Source organism: Macrobrachium rosenbergii, chromosome 8 (assembly GCF_040412425.1).
Source record: "Macrobrachium rosenbergii isolate ZJJX-2024 chromosome 8, ASM4041242v1, whole genome shotgun sequence".
Taxonomy (NCBI): Eukaryota; Metazoa; Arthropoda; class Malacostraca; order Decapoda; family Palaemonidae; genus Macrobrachium; species Macrobrachium rosenbergii.
Window position 1 is genome coordinate 30,987,775 of NC_089748.1, and position 22,071 is coordinate 31,009,845.

The following is a 22,071-nucleotide window of genomic DNA, read 5'->3' on the forward strand; positions in this document are numbered from 1 at the left end:
TTTCCTTAACCCCCTCCTAACAGTTGTTTCATAGTACAACTGCAAAAGGTATTCCTCCTGTTACACCTTTCAAGCCTTTTTACTCTCAGTTTCTCATCCTGTTATACCTTTCAAACCTTTCTACTCTCACTTTCTCCTCCTGTTACACCTTTCAAACCTTTTTACTCACAGTTTCTCATCCTGTTATATCTTTCAAACCTTTCTACTCTCAGTTTCTCCTCCTGTTATACATTTCAAACCTTTCTACTCTCAGTTTCTCATCCTGTTACACCTTTCAAAACTTTTTACTCTCAGTTTCTCCTCCTGTTATACATTTCAAACCTTTCTACTCTCAGTTTCTCATCCTGTTACACCTTTCAAAACTTTTTCTCAGTTTCTCCTCCTGTTATACATTTCAAACCTTTTACTCTCAGTTTCTAACACCTTTCAAACCTTTCTGTCTCTTCCTCCTGTTATGCATTCCAAACCTTTTTACTCTCAGTTTTCATCCTGTTACACCTTTCAAACCTTTCTATCTCAGTTTCTCCTCCTGTTATGCATTTCAAACCTTTCTACTCTCAGTTTCTCATCCTGTTACACCTTTCAAACCTTTCTGCTCGCAGTTTCTCATCCGGTTACAACTTTCAAACCTTTCTACTCTCAGTTTCTCCTCCTGTTACACATTTCAAACCTTTCTACTCTCAGTTTCTCATCCTGTTATACATTTCAAACCTTTCTACTCTCGGTCTCTCATCCTGTTATACCTTTCAAATCAAACCTTTCTACTCTCAGTTTCTCTTCCTGTTACACCTTTCAAACCTTTCTACTCTCAGTTTCTCCTCCTGTTACACATTTCAAACCTTTCTACTCTCAGTTTCTCATCCTGTTATGCATTTCAAACCTTTTACTCTCGGTCTCTCATCCTGTTATACCTTTCAAATCAAACCTTTCTACTCTCAGTTTCTCTTCCTGTTACACCTTTCAAACCTTTCTACTCTCAGTTTCTCCTCCTGTTACACATTTCAAACCTTTCTACTCTCAGTTTTCATCTTGTTATAAAAAATACTCTCGGTCTCTCATCCTGTTATACCTTTCAAATCAAACCTTTCTACTCTCAGTTTCTCTTCCTGTTACACCTTTCAAACCTTTCTACTCTCAGTTTCTCATCCTGTTACACATTTCAGACCTTTCTACTCTCAGTTTCTCCTCCTGTTATGCATTTCAAACCTTTTTACTCTCAGTTTCTCATCCTGTTACACCTTTCAAACCTTTCTGCTCTCAGTTTCTCATCCTGTTACACCTTTCAAACCTTTCTACTCTTAGTTTCTCATCCTGTTACACCTTTCAAACCTTTCTACTCTCAGTTTATCATACGGTTACACACTTCAAACCTTTCTACTCTCAGTTTCTCATCCTGTTATACCTTTCAAACCTTTCTACTCTCAGTTTATCATCCGATTACACATTTCAAACCTTTCTACTTTCAGTTCTCATCCTGTTATACCTTTCAAACCTTTCTACTCTCGCTTTATCATCCGGTTACACATTTCAAACCTTTCTACTCTCAGTTTCTCATCCTGTTATACCTTTCAAACCTTTCTACTCTCGGTCTCTCCTCCTGATATACCTTTCAACCCTTTCTACTCTCAGTTTCTTATCCTGTTTTACCTTTCAAACCTTTCTACTCTCAGTTTCTCATCCTGTTACACCTTTCAAACCTTTCTACACTCAGTTTCTCATCCTGTTATACTGTACCTTTCAAACCTTTCTACTCTCGGTTTATCATCCGGTTACACATTTCAAACCTTTCTACTCTCAGTTTCTCATCCTGTTTTACCTTTCAAACCTTTCTACTCTTAGTTTCTCATCCTGTTACACCTTTCAAACCTTTCTACAATCAGTTTCTCATCCTGTTATAGCTTTCAAACCTTTCTAATCTCAGTGTCTCTTTCTGTGACACTTTTCAAACCTTTCTAATCTCAGTGTCTCTTTCTGTGATACTTTTCAATCCTTTCTACTCTCAAATTCCCTTTCAGCATTGAACAACCCCATCGTAGGTCCCAGGCACTTGGCCTTAGCCTTATTTTTTTTTATTCCAATTCCAATTCAGTTACTTCAAATTGAAATCAAAGCTATGAGGCTGAATTTACAGGTAGCAATATACGAGAATTATCACTTTTCAGGATAAACGGGCCGTTTATCCCGGAAAATACAGCATATTCTAAATTAATGAGATGCGTTCAAACTCTGGAACCTTAGGTAATATACTAACTGGCTGCGAGCCAGATTCTGAAGGGGGATTATAGTAAGAACAAAAGATTTCTTTGATAAATATATGTGTATCTTACTTTATCATAGCATAACTACAAAAAGACTATGACAAGGTACTACCCACACTACTGTTTCGTTGTTGTTTCGTCATAGAATATGTGTATGTATATGTATATTATATACACACACACATATATATATATGTATGTATACTATACATATATATACATATGTGTATATATATAAATGTATACATATATATGTATATATATGTATGTATGCTTTTTATATATATATATATATATATATATATATATATATATATATATATATATATATATATATATATATACATAACATATTGTAAATTTATATATATATATATATATATATATATATATATATATATATATATATATATAGAGAGAGAGAGAGAGAGAGAGAGAGAGACGCTTTGTCTTTTTCAATACCAAATCGATTAATATTTCTTCCTCACTGACTCTCTCTGCCTTTCTGTAAACTTTTGCAAGAATTTATTCAGTCGACGCCTATGACTGACCCAGTCACCGTATGAGAAGGTTTTCGAAACTGTCAGAAATAATGTCTCCAAGGGAACTTGACATGATGAAGCTAATTTGCATAACCACAAGCACTAGTGGGACATAAAATAGAATGATGGTATATAGCCCCACGCGTCTCTCTATGGGGGGTTAAGTATATCTTAGTTTAACCAGACCACTAAGCTGATTAACAGCTCTCCTAGGGCTGGCCCGAAGGATTACATTTATTTTATGTGGCTAAGAACCAACTGGTTACCTAGCAACGTGACCTACAGCTTATTGTGGAATCCGAACCACTTTATGACGAGAAATTAATTTCTATCACCAGAAATAAATTCCTCTAATTCTTCATTGCCCGGTCGGAGAGTCGAACGCTGGGCCAACAGCGTGCTAGCCGGGAGCTCTACCCACCCCTCCAATGAAGAACTTCGTCGCACCTAAAGTGGTGCACTGTAAGCATTATTACTTAAGGTTCTATGTAGCGTCTCATCGGCACCTAGCTTCAACCCTTTCGTTCATTTTGATGTACCTCCGTTCATATTCTTTTTCTTCCATCTTTCTTTCCTCAGCCCTCTCCTAACAATTGTTTCATAGCGCGACTGCGGATGGTTTTCCTCCTGTTACGCCTTTCAAACCTTTTTATTCCTCTCAGTTTTCCTTTCAGCACTGAATGACGTCATAGGTCCCAGCTCTTGCTTGGCCTTTGGCCTAAATTTTATATTCCATTCCTATAGTTCGACGCACGTGAGAAAGTCCTCAGAGTTGCTCAGAAACGGGGTAAAATACGCAGCTTCAATGCCGTATTTGTTTTTAAAGCACGAAATTAACAGCTATTTATGGTTGTATGGAATGGAATAGACTATAAGATTTAGGCCAAAGGCCAAAGAGCAAGCGTTGGGACCTATGTTGAGGTCATTCAGCGCTGAAAGGGAAACTGGGAGTAGAAAGGGCTGAAAGGTGTAACAGGAGGAGGAATTGAGAGTGAAAAGGTCTGAAAGGTGTAACAGGAGGAGGAATTGAGAGTAAAAAGGTCTGAAAGGTGTAACAGGAGGAGGAATTGAGAGTAAAAAGGTCTGAAAGGTGTAACAGGAGGAGGAATTGAGAGTAAAAGGTCTGAAAGGTGTAACAGGAGGAGGAATTGAGAGTAAAAAGGTCTGAAAGGTGTAACAGGAGGAGGAATTGAGAGTAAAAAGGTCTGAAAGGTGTAACAGGAGGAGGAATTTAGAGTAAAAAGGTCTGAAAGGTGCAACAGGAGGAGGAATCGAGAGTAAAAAGGTCTGAAAGGTGTAACAGGAGGAGGAATTGAGAGTAAAAAGGTCTGAAAAGTGTAACAGGAGGAGGAATTGAGAGTAAAAAGTTCTGAAAGAACAGGAGGAGGAATTGAGAGTAAAAAGGTCTGAAAGGTGCAACAGGAGGAGGAATTGAGAGTAAAAAGGTCTGAAAGGTGCAACAGGAGGAGGAATTGAGAGTAAAAAGGTCTGAAAGGTGTAACAGGAGGAAGAATTGAGAGTAAAAAGGTCTGAAAGGTGCAACAGGAGGAGGAATTGAGAGTAAAAAGGTCTGAAAGGTGTAACAGGAGGAGGAATTGAGAGTTAAAAGGTCTGAAAGGTGTAACAGGAGGAAACCCTTTTGCAGCAGAAATATGAAACAATTCTTAGGAAAGAGTGGAGGAGAATCAGACGGAAGAAAGAGAATATGAACGGAGGAGGTACAGTAAAAGGAATGAAAGGGGTTGCAGCAAGGGGTCGAAGGGACGCTGCAAAGAATCTTTAAGTAATGCCTACAGTACACCGCGTGAGGTGCACTGACGGCACTACCCACTTAGTTTCAATATGAAGACGGGTATTGTGGCAGTTTAATTTTTCAGTGCTTGAAACGATATTGTAGGGAAACCGACTCCATGATAAAGGAGTGAATTTTGTTTTTGTAGCTTTTTCAGAAAACTTGGATTTTCGGAACTCTCTCTCTCTCTCTCTCTCTCTCTCTCTCTCTCTCTCTCTCTCTCTCTCTCTCTCTCTCTCTCCAAAACAAAGGATAAAAAAAAAAAAGTTTGTACTGAAGAAAAGGAGCAGATTATTAAACTCTTTTATGTCTGTGAGTTGGGAAATCTTCGAACAAGTTTAAATGATGTCGGCTATGGCCCTTTTTATTTATTTATTTTATTTTATTTTTTGGCTCGGGAAAGAACTTTGCCTAAACAATATTGAGCCTGTGTCTGCAAATGAAACAAATAAAAAATGCCCGAAATATCTCTGGCGCAATCGTGTTTTTTGTACAGCGTATAATGCTGCATGAAACTTTCAGTCGCGGCCCATGAAGCTTAGCCGCGATCCGGCATTGGCCTTAGCCACGGCTCATTAAACTTATAGCCGCGGCCCGTGAAACTCAGCCACGGTCCAGTGGTGGCCTCAGCCACGGCCCATTAAACTCCTAGCCGCGGCCCATGAAACTCAGCCACGGTCCGGTGGTGCCCTGTGTTGTTGGCACTCACAGCGGTGTCAGAAGTACAATTACGGCTAACTTTAACCTTAAATAAAATGAAAACTAATGAGGCTAGAGGGCTACAATTTGGTATGTTTGATGATTGGAGGGTGGATGATAAACATACCAATTTGCAGCCCTCTAGCCTCGGTAGTTTTTAAGATCTGAGGGCGGACAGAAAAAGTGCCGACGGACAGACAAAGCCATCTCAATAATTTCCTTTTACAGAAAATCAAGAACTTGTTCCTTGGTTCTACAGTACATGTACATATGGATACATGAGTGTAGTTCCATTCACTGATGGCTAAGATATTATAGATGATTTGAGTTACAGCGCAATGCCGGCGGGAAGATCGAACAGACTTTCAAAATACCAAAAGAAATGGCAAATGTAGGACGCGTGATCATTTCAAAAGGTTAGGTAAATAGTTAAATTGGTAAAGTGTTAAATTGTTAAGTTTGTACATTGTTAAAATGTTGTGGTAAATAGTTAAGCTGGTAAATTGTTATATTGGTAACTTGCTGAATTGTTGAATTGAAAAATTGTTTCATTATTTAATTGTTAAATTGGTAAATTGATAAATTGTTAAATTGTTTCATTATTTAATTGGTGAATTGCTAAATTGGTAAATCGTTTAACTGTTAATGTGTTAAATTGGCAAATTAGTAAATTGTATAGTGTTAAATTGGTAAATTGCTAAATTGTTAATTTAGTAAATTTGTAAAAGTATTAAATTGGTAAATTATTACATTTTGAATTGTTAAATTGTAAAATTTATAAAGTGTTAAATTTTTAAACTGGTATATTGTTAAGTTCTTAACTTGCTAAATTACTGAATTGGTGAATTGTTAAAATGTTAAATCGATAAATTGTGTTAAATTAATGAATTGGTGAATTGTTAAAATGTTAAATTGGTAAATTGTTAAGTTGTTAAATTGGCTCATTGTTGAATTGTTATATGGGTAAATTGTTAGTGTATAATTGTTAAATTGGTAAATTGTTGAATTGTTAAAGTGTTAAATCGTAAAGTTGTTAAATTGTTAAAGTGTTGAACTGGCAAATTGGTAAAATGTGAAATTGGTATATTATTAAATTGTTAGTGTTAAATTGTTAAATTGTTAAAGTGTTAAATTGGCAAATTGGTAGTGTGAAATTGGTAAATTGGCAGATTGTTAAACTAGTAATTTTTTAATTTTGTAAATTATTAAATTTTTAAATAATTAAATCGATAAAGTGTTAAATTGCTACATTGTTAAAATAGTAAATTATTATATTGTTAAATTGCTAGATTACAACCCCACCATTTTTGGAATGTAATTCTCTCGCCTTCCAAACAAGAGTAGCATTCAAAAAGAATTCTATTAAAGATTTAGGGTTAAATAGCATTATCTAGGAATGTAATCAAATAAATCCTTTAATGGACCGACTTCTGCCCTGGAGGGCGGGAGAGGGGGGGGGTGTTCTGTGTAGGGGTGGGGGAGTGGGGTTGTTCATCCGTGCAAACCGATTGTCAGTTTAATTCAGGTTCATCAGGTTGTAACTTCTAGCATAAAAAGATTATGCATACTCAGGCGTGCCAGAAATGTGACGTATTTAAATGAAAGTAAAGAAAATATGTTTCGTCGTTGTAATCAAAATCAAAATATTAATCAATATCTGGATTTTAAAGTGTTACTCAAATCGCACCCGAAAAGATGTAGAGACCCTGAGAAATGTAAAACAAAACATTTTAGTGAATTATTTGCGGTTAAATGCGTTCTGGATTCGGAGAAGGAGAGGAATCACGGTGCCAATGAATAGGCAAGGAGTCCTACGCATAACTCCAGAGTTTTCACTCAGAATGCAACGTTTAATATAATTCTTTCTCTTGCTCTCTCGGGCGCGTATATTCTGGTGCGTAAAGATTTTCACTCGTCTCATGGAACGTGAGGAATCCGGCGTTATTGAAATATCTCAGTAAAGGAATACCTCTCTCTCTCTCTCTCTCTCTCTCTCTCTCTCTCTCTCTCTCTCTCTCTCTCTCTCTCTCCCTGTTAGGGAATAGCAGGGGGTTTCATAATCTCGTTTAATAATTTTGGAAGGTTGGGTTTTCTATTCCGAAGACAAAGGGAACGTGGTTTGTGGTTTGTTAAGGATGATTTTTGATAGAAACGGCCTGTTCCAGATTTAATAAAAGTGCATTCTTGTATATTGTATATATATATATATATATATATATATATATATATATATATATATATATATATATATATATATATATATGTGTGTGTGTGTGTGTATGTATATTATATATTTATATATATATATATATATATATATATATATATATATATATATATATATATATATATATATATATATATATATATATAAAGTTAAGAAATCTCTTACGTCTAATTCTTATGCATAAGTGAAAAGCTATTAGGCCTATCCAGATAGGCACTTCAATATAGCATCATTTCCCCTTTACATGAGGCCGTTCAAATATGAGGCGCTTGACTGCACACTAAACAATGAAATACTAATGGGGATAATAATTATTGGTTATAAGATGAAATAAAAAAAAGAGGGGTGGAAGTTTTTTGAGGGGGGTGGGGAAGAACATCACCCTTTTGAAGCATAATTTTATTATGAAGGGCCATCTTACTTCACCCTCAAAAAATAAAAAAGTAAAGAATGCGCCGAAGTTTTTTTCGGGGCAATCGAGTTTTCTGTACAGCGTATAATCAAGGCCACCGAAAATAGATCTATCTTTCGGTGGTCTTGGTATAATGCTGTAGAGCCGCGGCCCATGAAACTTTAACCACGGGCCGGTGGTGGTCTATCCTATATCGTTGGCAGATACACGATTATGGCTAATTTTAACCTTAAATAAAATAAAAACTACTGAGGCCAGAGAGTTGCAATTTGTTATGTTTGATGATTGGAGGGTGGATGATCAACATACCAATTTGCAGCCCTCTAGTCTCAGTAGTTTTTAAGATCTGAGGGCGGACGGACAGACAAAGTCGGCGCAATAGTTTCCTTTTACAGAAAACTAAAAAAGTGAATGTACAAAGCTGAATGATTTAATGAACGTTGACAGACCTTCTCTGGATTAACACTGACACACGCATCTCCTCCCATCAATGATTAGATGCCGAATCTCCACGCGCCATCCTCAACAAAACTAGAAGTACAACTTCTAAATCCCCGTAGGGGGGTAGTAGTGCCGTCAGTGTACTTCACGCGGCGCACTGTAGGCATTGTTACTTTGAAACGTCCCTTCGGTCCATAACTGCTTCAACCTCTTTCATCCCTTTGTACCTCCATTCATTTCCTCTTTCTTTCATCTTACTTACCTCAACCCTCTACTAACAATTGTATTATAGTGCAACTGCAAAAGCTTTTCTTCCTGTTACACCTTTCACGCCTTTCTACTCTCAGTTTGTCCTCCTGTTACACCTTTTGACACCTTTCAAACCTTTTTACTCTCAGCTTCTCCTCTTGTTACACCTTTAAAACCTTTCTACTCTCATTTTCTTCTCCTGTTATACATTTCAAACCTTTTTACTCTCAGTTTCTCCTCCTGTTGCACCTTTCAAGCCTTTTTACTCTCAGTTTCTTCTCCTGTTGCACCTTTCAAACCTTTTTACTCTTTTTCTCCTCCTGTTGCACCTTTCAAACCTTTTTACTCTCAGTTTCTTCTCCTGTTACACCTTTCAAAGCTTTTTACTCTCAGTTTCTCCTCCTGTTGCACCTTTCAAACCTTTTTACTCTCTGTTTCTCTTCCTGTTGCACCTTTCAAAACTTTTTACTCTCTGTTTCTCCTCCTGTTGCACCTTTCAAACCTTTTTACTCTCAGTTTCTCCTCCTGTTGCACCTTTCAAAACTTTTTACTCTCAGTTTCTCCTCCTGTTACACCTTTCAAACCTTTTTACTCTCAGTTTCTCCTCCTATTGCACCTTTCAAACCTTTTTATTCTCTGTTTCTCCTCCTGTTGCACCTTTCAAACCTTTTTACTCTCAGTTTCTCCTCCTGTTACACCTTTCAAACCTTTTTACTCTCTGTTTCTCCCCCCCCCCCGCCCGTTGCACCTTTCAAACCTTTTTACTCTCAGTTTCTCCTCCTATTACACCTTTCAAACCTGTTTACTCTCAGTTTCTCCTCCTGTTACGACTTTCAAACCTTTCTGCTCTCAGTTTCTCCTCCTGTTACACCTTTCAAACCTTTTTACTCTCAGTTTCTCCTCCTGTTACACCATTCAAACCTTTTTACTCCCAGTTTCTCCTCCTGTTACATCTTTCAAACCTTTTTAATCTCAGTTTCTCCTCCTGTTACACCTTTAAACCATTTTACTCTGTTTCTCATCCTGTTACACCTTTCAAACCTTTTTACTCTCAGTTTCTCCTCCTGTTGCACCTTTCAAAACTTTTTACTCTGTTTCTCCTCCTGTTGCACCTTTCAAACATTTTTACTCTCAGTTTCTCCTCCTATTACACCTTCCAAACCTTTTTACTCTCAGTTTCTCCTCCTGTTACACCTTTCAAACCTTTTTACTCTCAGTTTCTCCTCCTGTTGCACCTTTCAATCCTTTTTACTCTCAGTTTCTCCTCCTGTTGCACCTTTCAAACCTTTTTACTCTCAGTTTCTCCTGTTCCACATTTCAAACCTTTTTACTCTAAGTTTCTCCTCCTGTTGCACCTTTCAAACCTTTTTACTCTCTGTTTCTCCTCCTGTTGCACATTTCAAACCTTTTTACTCTCACTTTCTCCTCCTGTTACACCTTTCAAACCTTTTTACTCTCAGTTTCTCCTCCTGTTACACCTTTCAAACCTTTTTACTCTGTTTCTCCCCCGCCCGTTGCACCTTTCAAACCTTTTTACTCTCAGTTTCTCCTCCTGTTACACCTTTCAAACCTTTTTACTCTCAGTTTCTCCTCCTATTACACCTTTCAAACCTTTCTGCTCTCAGTTTCTCCTCCTGTTACACATTTCAAACCTTTTTACTCTCAGTTTCTCCTCCTGTTGCACCTTTCAAACCTTTTTACTCCCAGTTTCTCATTCTGTTACATCTTTCAAACCTTTTTACTCTGAGTTTCTCCTCCTGTTACACCTTTCAAACCTTTTTACTCTCAGTTTCTCCTCCTGTTGCACCTTTCAAACATTTTTACTCCCAGTTTCTCATCCTGTTACACCTTTCAAACCTTTTTACTCTCAGTTTCTCCTCCTGTTACACCTTTCAAACCTTTTTGCTCTGTTTCCCTATCAGTGCTGAATGACCTTATCGTAGGGCCCAGCGCTTGGTCTTTGGCCTAAATTTTATATTCCATTCTACATTTAAACTGTGTAGAAAATTAGTAAACATAGTAATTAAATGGGTATCTTTACTTAAACAGGAAGCTTTGAAACTAGCTCAGTATACAAGAAGGAAATTCATTCTAAAGCTCCTTTTTTAAAATCCATTTCGTGATCAAGGTGTAAGGCCGAACTGGTGCCCGCTCTGTTCTTAAGGCTAAAAAAATAATAAGCTTTGTGTTCTAGCAATTCGATTTTCAAAGGCTTACCAGTTCTAAAATAAATTATATATATATATATATATATATATATATATATATATATTGTAACGACCCGAGTGGGCCGTTATGCAGGTTCTTTAACATACTCAGGACGGGGCTGTCATGACTGACGGCAGATGCAACAAACAAAGGAGGGGAAAACAACAAAAACAAGTTAAACAATTAACTTTATAAAAAAGTAGCTTTAAACAAAAAGGCAAAAATAAACAACAGCAGGCAGAAAAAAAAAATACCAAACATACGTCCTCCATCGGGGCACCAAGACAGCCCTCAGCTGCACAACAGGGACAAAAACCCACCAACCAGAATACCCCGATGGAGACGTCAGGACAGCCTCACGCTGTCATCAAAGATGAGCAGCTCGTGGTCACACGACTACTCATGGTCACACTCCACCTCTACGACGTGCTCCACTTCGTAGGCGTGCTCCAATTTGCTGCTCAAAAAACTCGACCAACGTCGACTCCAAAAACTGCCTGCTGCTGCTGCCACTGCCGCTACTCTCGCTGCCCTACCAGACCCGACTGGCGAAAGAAAACGGCAGCTCACCGACGAGAACATCAAAACAAAAAAAACTTGAAGGTAAGGAGGCAGCAATCCACAAAAGGGAACGAGCGGGGAACCAGCAGTTCCCGCAAAACCATCACTTAACGTGACACCTCCCCACCTAAAAGAAAAAAAAAAATTATTTTTTTTTTACACTCATGATCCCCTCCAATGCCGTAACAACCCCGCCAGCCAAAACAGAGCCGCCCTGTCACAGTCGCCATTGTAACGACCCGAGTGGGCCGTTATGCAGGTTCTTTAACATACTCAGGACGGGGCTGTCATGACTGACGGCAGATGCAACAAACAAAGGAGGGGAAAACAACAAAAACAAGTTAAACAATTAACTTTATAAAAAAAGTAGCTTTAAACAAAAAGGCAAAAATAAACAACAGCAGGCAGAAAAAAAAATACCAAACATACGTCCTCCATCGGGGCACCAAGACAGCCCTCAGCTGCACAACAGGGACAAAAACCCACCAACCAGAATACCCCGATGGAGACGTCAGGACAGCCTCACGCTGTCATCAAAGATGAGCAGCTCGTGGTCACACGACTACTCATGGTCACACTCCACCTCTACGACGTGCTCCACTTCGTAGGCGTGCTCCAATTTGCTGCTCAAAAACTCGACCAACGTCGACTCCAAAAACTGCCTGCTGCTGCTGCCACTGCCGCTACTCTCGCTGCCCTACCAGACCCGACTGGCGAAAGAAAAACGGCAGCTCACCGACGAGAACATCAAAACAAAAAAACTTGAAGGTAAGGAGGCAGCAATCCACAAAAGGGAACGAGCGGGGAACCAGCAGTTCCCGCAAAACCATCACTTAACGTGACATATATATATATATATATATATATATATATATATATATATATATATATATATATATACATATATATATATACTGTATATATATACACATTGTATGAATATTAATAGAATATTAAAAGTTCAAATCCTCAGCTGACCAGTCAGAGAAGCGGACACTTTGCTATCCTTGTAGACACCCCGGGATTATGTATGTAATCAATGGATAGGTCTGCTTAAAAGCAAATGGGTGTTACAGACTAACATACACACAAACAAAGCCACTCCAACATCTCCTAAAAACATAAGACACCTCACACGTCTCGAACTGTCGACCTAACCGCTTCAACGTCTCCTCACTGCTGGGAGAAAGGGAGCTGGTGACTGGTACCATACTTGTACATGCGCCACCGGGGTCTAAGCGAAGTCAGGCAGGGCAGCCGATCGAGACTACGGTCTACCCCAAAGCCAAATCAAAGTCCTTCAAAAGAAGGCATCGTGCTTACCCCATACAAAAATTGGAAAAAAGCACGTTAAAAGAAAAAAAGAAGAAGAATTAAGTGTGTTGCCACCGCCTTGTACAGTAACTGGGCAGTCATGTGTCTTTTGCTAAACAGATTCGCACGTGCCATGAATGCTTGTTTCAGTGCTTAGCTGTTTTGGTGTCAGCTCTCTGTTCCCTTAGGAACTGAGGAAATGCTTTTCTTTTGAGACTTAGTACATGCCAGCATCCTTGAACTTTGACCCGGAAGGATGCAGCTTCCGCCGGAAGTCCGGTAATGGGGTGTGAGAACGTGGAATTTGTTCGTATGTTCGTTCCAAGTGGGAGGGGCGAATGAGTCGAAGATTATGATCTTATGTACAAGTGAATCATTAAGACGCGGTCTTTCATTTGTGTGAGGTGTGCTTCTGGTGAGCATTTTTTTTTTCTTTTTTTTACTACCGCTGTTGAAGTAAGCTTACATTTTGGTACCCAAGTGGACATGTGATTTTTGTGTCTAACCTGTTTCTTATAATATCATTCACGTCTGATATATTATGTTTTTCCCACTTTCTTTAGTTTGTGCCTTGGGTCTTAATGGTCAGTGAAATTGCCCATATTTTTAGTGTTGATTTTTCAAAGTGATTTTCTCTCTGTTCTGCAGATGTCTCGTTTAAGGTCACGAGATAGAGGGAATTTTGACAGACATGTTGACCTTGGTCATTGTAGACAAGTCTGACTTCGGGGAGAATAAGATTAGTTAAAGTCAATGTTTAATTTTGTTTTGTTGGAAGTTATTGATGATATTACCCGATACACCGCTTAATCTCATTTATCCATTTCTGATGTTAGACTTATTGAATAAAGTTATATTTTTCTTAAGTTTTATGGTCTCCTTTGCGAACCTAGTTAAGTCTTAAATAAGAGTGAGAGAATGGAAATAGCTGGTCATAGAAAACGTGAAATACCTTCTAGGACTGAAGAGGATGTTGTGTGTGTGTGTGTGTGTGTGTGTGTGTGTGTAATTCTAATAGCCACAATGCCCTCTTAACTCTGTCTGGCAAAAGTGACCAGTAGATTCTACATATATATATGTATGTATATATATATATATATATATATATATATATATATATATATATATATATATATATATATATATATATATAATATAATATATATATACACATATATATTCATGAAGCTACAAATGTCGCTTAATATGCAATTCACGCTACTTCGGGAATATCCCCGATAGGGGATTAACTCCGAAGGGGAATTTTTAAAGTGATAAATGAATCGGAACCGCCGGGTCTCGACAGGAGTGGTGGCTCAATGGTTTGACCGCCGAATGGAGTCGCTGGTGGAAGTTACCGTGTCGAGGGATCGAGACCCGGCGGTTCCGATCCATTTATCACTTTAAAAATTCCCCTTCGGAGTTAATTCCCCAGCGGGGATATTCCCGAAGTAGCGTGAACTGCATATTAAGCGGCATTTGTAGCTTCATGAATATATATAAATGACGGTGTGATAAAAATTTCATATACATATATATATACATATATATTTATATATATATATATATATATATATATATATATATATATATATACATATACATATATATGTATGTATGTATTTATATATATAGTGTTCATTAGAAAGAAGTAACAGAAGGTAAAGGGAAATGCAGAAATTACAAATAAACAGATAAAAGTGTAAGCAAATGCTTAAAATACAAGTAGAATTTCTTCACGTGTAAATGTTAGGTTCCTTTATTAAGAAATAAGATCATTGTTTACACGCAGGCTGACTGACGTTGCCATGAGTTCGCTTTCTGCTCGAGTTAATTTATGCATGACATGCTGATGGCGTTTTAATAATCTACCAGCTTGTGAACCGGTTTCGCTAATTTTTTAGTTTTCTGCAAAAGAAAACTATCGTGCCTGTCTTGTCTGCCCGTCCGCACTTTTTTCTGTCCGCACGTTTTTCTGTCCGCACTTTTTTCTGTCCGCACGTTTTTCTGCCGCACTTTTTTCTGTCCGCACTTTTTCTGCTTGCCCTCAGATCTTAAAAACTACTGAGGCTAGGGGCTGCAAATTGGTATGTTGATCACCCACTCTCCAATCATCAAACATACCAAATTGCAACCCTCTAGCCTCAGTAGTTTTTACCTTATTTAAGTCTAAGTTAGCAATAATCGTGCTCCTGGCAACGCAACAACACAGGCCACCACAGGCGGCTGGGGATTTCATGGGCCGCGGTTCATACAGCATTATACCGAGCCCACCGAAAGATTGATCTATTTTCGGCGGCCTTAATTATACGCTGTAGCGGCTATACAGAAAACTCGATTGCACCGAAGAAACTTCGGCGCATCTTTCACTTGTTTTAATGGTAATGAATCATTTCACAAAGTCTATAGAATTTATGGCAAAGCTGGAACAGTGAAGCAAATTACAGTTATTAACATTTTAGATCATTCTGGTGTGACTGGGTTTTATTTCAGTTAGCGCTGATGTGGATGTATTGATGAAAAATAGATTCATATGTCCGTAACTTCATTTTTCAATGTCGTATGCAAATTTACTCAGGATCAACTCGCATTGAATAGGAAATTGTCTAACTCAGAAATGGTGTTTTAAAATTTATATATCTAGAAAGAGAGAGTTAGAACTTCACCATCTGCTATTGTGTGACGGGAAAATACTTGTAATTTTTTTTTTCCAGTTCAGCAACAACACCCAATCAGAATCAGTGCTAAATAAATTGTAACTGTAGACGGAAAGTGTTTTTTTATATAATACTTCATTTAGGGGAGAAAAGAGAAATAAGATGAATATATATATATATATATATATATATATATATATATATATATATATATATATAAATATATATATATATATATATATATATATATATATATAAATTATATATATGTCTATATATATATATATATATATATATATATATATATATATATATATATATATATATATATATATATATATATATATATATATATATATATATATATATATATATATTTATAAGCGTTGATTTATCTATTACTCTTACCTTGGCGTTGCTACAACAGACTGGAGATCAACACATATATAACAAAGAAAATTTACTGTAAAGGAGATTTCAGTTTGAGAAAGGACTCAGTAGAGAAATTCTAGAACATAATTAAATACGTGTATTTGCATTAATCAGAAGAGTAATTTACACACAGCCATATACACTGGGTTCTTGGCACTTATAACGTTAACCGATGTAAGATCTTAATAAATAGAGTGCCAAATAGCAATACTGAGATGACCAAAGATTTAATTGACGGGCTTGGTTGCTGGATGTGGGTACAGTGGGGCAGACGGTGAATACAGAGTTATGCGACCTTTCTGCAAACGTGGAGAAAGGGCACATTAATACTCGATAAAATTAACTACAATCTAAAGTGTACAAAGGAAAATTGCCAAAGACTCAACGAGGGTGACGTCAGTTTGTGACCAGGCAATTTACTGATTAACACTGATGATTGATATCGACGATGAATCAACGGGAAAAGAACGGAACGGAAATGAGAACAAGAACAAAAGAAAGGACTGAAGAACCTTCTAACCAGACTTTCCCTTACATTCTGAGTGGAGATTGCTTGAATCAACGTTAATGGAGCCTCTATCCAGTGGACTTCTCAATGGATACTCAGAGGGATTCTTGGTTAAGGGGGCTCCCGGTCGGAACAAAGGGGTTTGGGGAGCCGCGAGCTACTTCTGCTCCTACTACGGTGGTTCGTCTAAGTCTCTCTCGCTTGAACCTCTGCCCTGGCTTTTATATGACCTGCCAAAAAATGTCGGCTTTCAGTGCCCCGGGCATGTCAGCTGAGAGAGATCACTGGTGGGCGAATGCGGTTAGCTGACAGTTTGCGCGTCTCCGAAGAACAAGGCGTTATCTGGAATAAAGATCTTCGGCCAGCAGATCATAAAAATTAATTTAGAGCGATGCTTTGGCGAGGCGTAGGAGGAGTACAGTGGAAGGGTACTTTGGACCTTAACGGTTTCACTGTCAGATTCCAGCCTGAAAAACAAGGAGTAGCAAAAAGCTCACCTCCATGGGCTCAGTCTGTGGCTTCTCAAAAGGAAAACATGGCGAATTGAGAAGTATATACTTCTAGTAATATATATATATATATATATATATATATATATATATATATATATATATATATATATATATATATATATATATATATATATACATACATATATATATATATATATATATATATATATATGTATATATATATAATATATATATATATATATATATATATATATATATATATATATATATATATATATATATATATATATATATATATATATATATATATATATATATATATATATATATATATATATATATATATACATATATATATACACATTATTCTCTTTTGATACTTAAGTGAACTATTACTGTACATAAAATCAAATTCCATCTAAAATTACAATTTATTGATTGTTGATTTTTATTCGGTGAATCTGCGGAACTGAAAAAATGTCACAAATATCTTCTGTTACACAACAGTAGATTTAAACAGCTGTTCTAGGATGGAAAATCAATTGAAAGAATGTTGTGCCTGAGTAGATTTGCATAGCGTAGCAAAAAGTGCAGTTACGGACATATGAATCTATCCTTCATCAATACGTCCGCAACAGCGCTTACTAAAATGAAAAAGCCATTAACACTAGAATGATCTAGAATATTAATAACTGCAATTTGCTCTGCTGTTCCAGCTTTGCCATAAATTCTGTAGACCGTATGAAATGATTCATCATTATTAAAAAAAAAAAAAAAGATGGGTGAAACCAGTTCACAAGCTGGTAGATTATTAAAAGGCCATCAGCATGTCATGCATAAATTACCTCGAGCATAAAGCGAACTCATGGCAACGCCAGTCAGTCCTGCCTGTAAACAATGATCTTATTTCTTAATAAAGGAACCTAACATTTACAGGTGAAGAAATTCTCCTTGTATTTACCTACATTTTTATCTGTTTATTTATGAATTTGTCAATTTATTTTTGTTTTTGTTTTTAATAAGTGATCTCTTCTTTCCGTATTTTCCATTACCTTCTGTTACTTCTTTCTGAAGAACACCTTAGAATTCTTTGGAAGCTTTAGAATTTCAAGTCTTTGGCCCCTGTGGTGGGCTTGTTCCTTATGAATATTGTTCATCTTCTGAATAATAATAATAATAATAATAATAATAATAATAATAATAATAATAATACTTTTACCTTTGTCCTTGATATGTTTACAAGATTCCTCTTCATTGTCTGACCCTTGAAGTCAATTTAAGTTGAAAAACTACGAATGGTGTCTTTCAGAAGACTTTCCAAAGTTTGCACTGAAATCCCGAACTCACCACTGCTGGAACACTCCCAGTTGAAAACAAAAGAGATTGAAGTTGAATGTGTGTTGATATTAGCAACAGAATATATTGAAGAACTAAGAGACTAGGGAACAAATTTCTAGAATCTCTAGATTTCGCTCTGACACTGATTATATGGAACGGGTTTTGCAGACAAGAAAATAATTATTTGAAATGAGGAACCGTAACGGCAGTAACCCCTACGAGGATCTAAAATGCTCAATTTACTGCTGTCTTTGAAGTGTCTTAAAGCAGATAATTCAGTACACTTGAATCCCTTTCGGCGAAACTGCGTTCATGATTATTGGCGAAAGCAATAGGATGTTTATCCCCGTAGGGGGTTAGTGCCGTCAGTGCACTCATGCATGCATGGCATTACTTAAGGTTCTTTGCAGCGTCCCTGCTGCCCCTAGCTGCAACCCCTTTCGTTCCTTTTACTCTACCTCCTTTCATATTCTCTTTCTTCCATCTTACTTTCTCAACCCTCTCCTGACAATTGATTCATGATGCAACTGCGAGGTTTTCCACCTGTTACACCTTTCACTGTCAATTTCCGTTTCAGCGCTGAATTACCACATAGGTCCCAGTGCTTGGCCTTTGGCCTAAATTCTATATTCAATTCAGTTCAGTTCAATAGGATGTTTGGGAAATCTTTCGCCAAATCCAGCATAGACATTTAAAACAAATCGCAATGTTTATAAAAAAGAATTACACCAAATTTTTGAAGCTTCAGGACATTTAAGACAATCCGTAGTGCTTGCGAAAAAAATACAGTAAATTTTTCAAGCTTTAGTGTGTCCCTGTTGCTTTCAGATGCTTTTTTGGTCATACTCACTGTTTCCTGGTAAAAAGTATTGAAATGAGGGCTCTAAAATGAAAAGTAATCATTATTATTATTATTATTATTATTATTATTATTATTATTATTATTATTATTATTATTATTATTATTATTATTATTATTAATTCTGACCTCTCATATTCGAGTGAATAACACGAGAGTGGAATCCACAACAGGTTTTTATGTTTTTAAAATGTCAGTAGCTTTTTAAAAGTAATTCTGAGAAACCGACCAGCTCCCAATATGTTGCAGTAATGGAACAAGGGTGTCATAATATTCACGTTTCATATATGACAAAAAAGCATTGTGGGTAACGTTGAATTATTATTATTATTATTATTATTATTATTATTATTATTATTATTATTATTATTATTATTATTATTATTATTATTGCTGTTTCCACGGCATTCAATTTATACAGAGTCTTCTCTATTCTTCTTCTTATCTTTTTTTACCTCAGCCTGTAGGTGGTATATCAGGTTTCCCAGGGACATACAAAGATTTCTGTTTTCTTAGTTTTATTTCCTCTGACGTTTCAAACGCTCTCTGGCGTTTATCTTCAAACTACAGGCTGAGGAAAAAAAGATGATAAGAAGAATAGGGAAGACTCTGTATAAATTGAATGCCGTGGAAACAGCTATAATTTTTAATGCAACTGCCCTCAGAGAAGGTCTCCTCCCATATTATTATTATTATTATTATTATTATTATTATTATTATTATTATTATTATTTTAAGTGGATAGGCCATGTGTACAGTTAAGCTGTTAAGTATACTTTAGTTTAACCAGACCACTGAGCTGATTAACAGCTCTCCTAGGGCTGGCCCGAAGGATTAGATTTATTTTTACGTGGCTAAGAACGAACTGGTTACCTAGCAACGGGACCTACAGCTTATTGTGGAATCCGAACCACATTATTGGCCGCTCGGAGAGTCGAACGCTGGGCCAACAGCGTGCCAACCGAAAGCTCTACCACCCTCCAATGAAGAGCTGCCCATGTGTACAGAAGACAGGGAATAGTACGAGATACACCGGGGTGGGTTGCCCTTGGTAGAAGAGGCAGAGGTAGGCCAAAGGAGACCTGGTTAAGGACAACGAGGCGGGAAGCAGGAGACGAGTGTTGGTGAGATCTTGAGGAGTTAGCCCCGGACAGAATGTGGTGGCGGGAGTTCATCGAGGCCCTATGCATCCCCGTGGGTGCCACAGGAAATGATTGATTGATTATTATTATTATTAACTTAATAATAATAATAATAATAATAATAATAATAATAATAATAATAATAATAATAATAATAATAATAAAACAGGAAAAGCTTCGTAGGTAACGTTTGAATATTATTATTTATATTATTATTATTATTATTATTATTATTATTATTATTATTATTATTATTATTATTATTATTGACTAATAATAATCATCATCATCATCATCATCATATAAGAGGAAAAGCTTTTGCAGGTAACGTTTAAATATTATTATTATTATTATTATTATTATTATTATTATTATTATTATTATTATTATTATTATTATTATTATTATTATTGGTGTTGTTGTTTTGTTGTTGACTAATAATAATAATAATAATAATAATAATAATAATAATAATAATAATAATAATAATAATAATAATAATAATAATATGTCATTTTAAAAAGGATGTTTGCATCTTTCGCGTTAACTTTGTATTGAGTCTTCTCAATTCCCCTTATAATCACTTTCCATTCCAGTCAAAACTGGGCAACATTTGGCCAGTGCTCATACTTTGGCAAAGAGAAATACATCAGTCGCCGTATACAGTAGTTTTTATTCTCTCTACAAGAGAAAGTTGGTGAGATACGGCTGAATAAACCAGTAGTTTTACAGTAGGTTTCCAGCAGATGGGTTCTGGAGTTTACTTGAGGTATTATTATTATTATTATTATTATTATTATTATTATTATTATTATTATTATTATTATTATTATTATTATTTTGTGGTAATAAGACAGTATCCCCTTGCAAGTACTAGACAAAGAATCTTGAAAGTGAGATATAACCCAGGTTTACAAGAAATAATTAATTAAAGCTAAGAGATACTAATTTATTATTATTATTATTATTATTATTATTATTATTATTATTATTATTATTATTATTATTATTATTATTATTATTAGGCAAAGAATCTTGAAAATAAGATATAACCCACGTTTGCAAGAAATAATTCCTTGCAGCTACGAGATGCTAATTTATTATCATTATTATTATTATTATTATTATTATTATTATTATTATTATTATTATTATTATTATTATTATTATTATTATTATTGGCAAGAGTCCCTCTTTCAGGCAAGTGCCATTGAAAGGAATTGCTGAATCAGCTGCATTGATCTTTTATTATTATTATTATTATTATTATTATTATTATTATTATTATTATTATTATTATTATTATTATTATTATTATTATTATTGGTGAGAGTCCCTCTTTCAGGCAAGTGCCATTGAAAGGAATTGCTGCATCAGCTGCATTGATCTTTTTTATTATTATTATTATTATTATTATTATTATTATTATTATTATTATTATTATTTGTGTAATACAAATCCACAATTTTATCGTAAACTGTATTACTATGTAAAGGACTTAAGCAGAGACTTTCGAACACCTGGACGTGTCCCTCATCAGTGCTTACGTTAAAATGCAAGGCGAGAGAGAGAGCAGTTTGCTTATGAAGAGTTCTAAAAGTGGGGGTGGGGTGTAGGGAAGATAACAACCCATCATGGAAGTACTGGTTTGGGCGTTGTGAAGTGATTTCGAATGCAACCGGCAATTACGCCAACCTCCTTGATCTCCTGACTTGCAATGTTGCAACTGCCTGCGCTGCATAGGCGCAATAGTCTGGAACATTCACTGGGACGTCGGCTATCTGAGAGAGAGAGAGAGAGAGAGAGAGAGAGAGAGAGAGAGAGAGAGAGAGAGAGAGAGAGAAGGGGAAGCGGAGCGCTAGGGTTTACACGGTCAACGTCAGCTTTGAAATTAAAATGTTGTATGTAGCGTTTAACAATTAACCTGTTGATCAAAGGGTCTTCATTTGGGAATGTCTA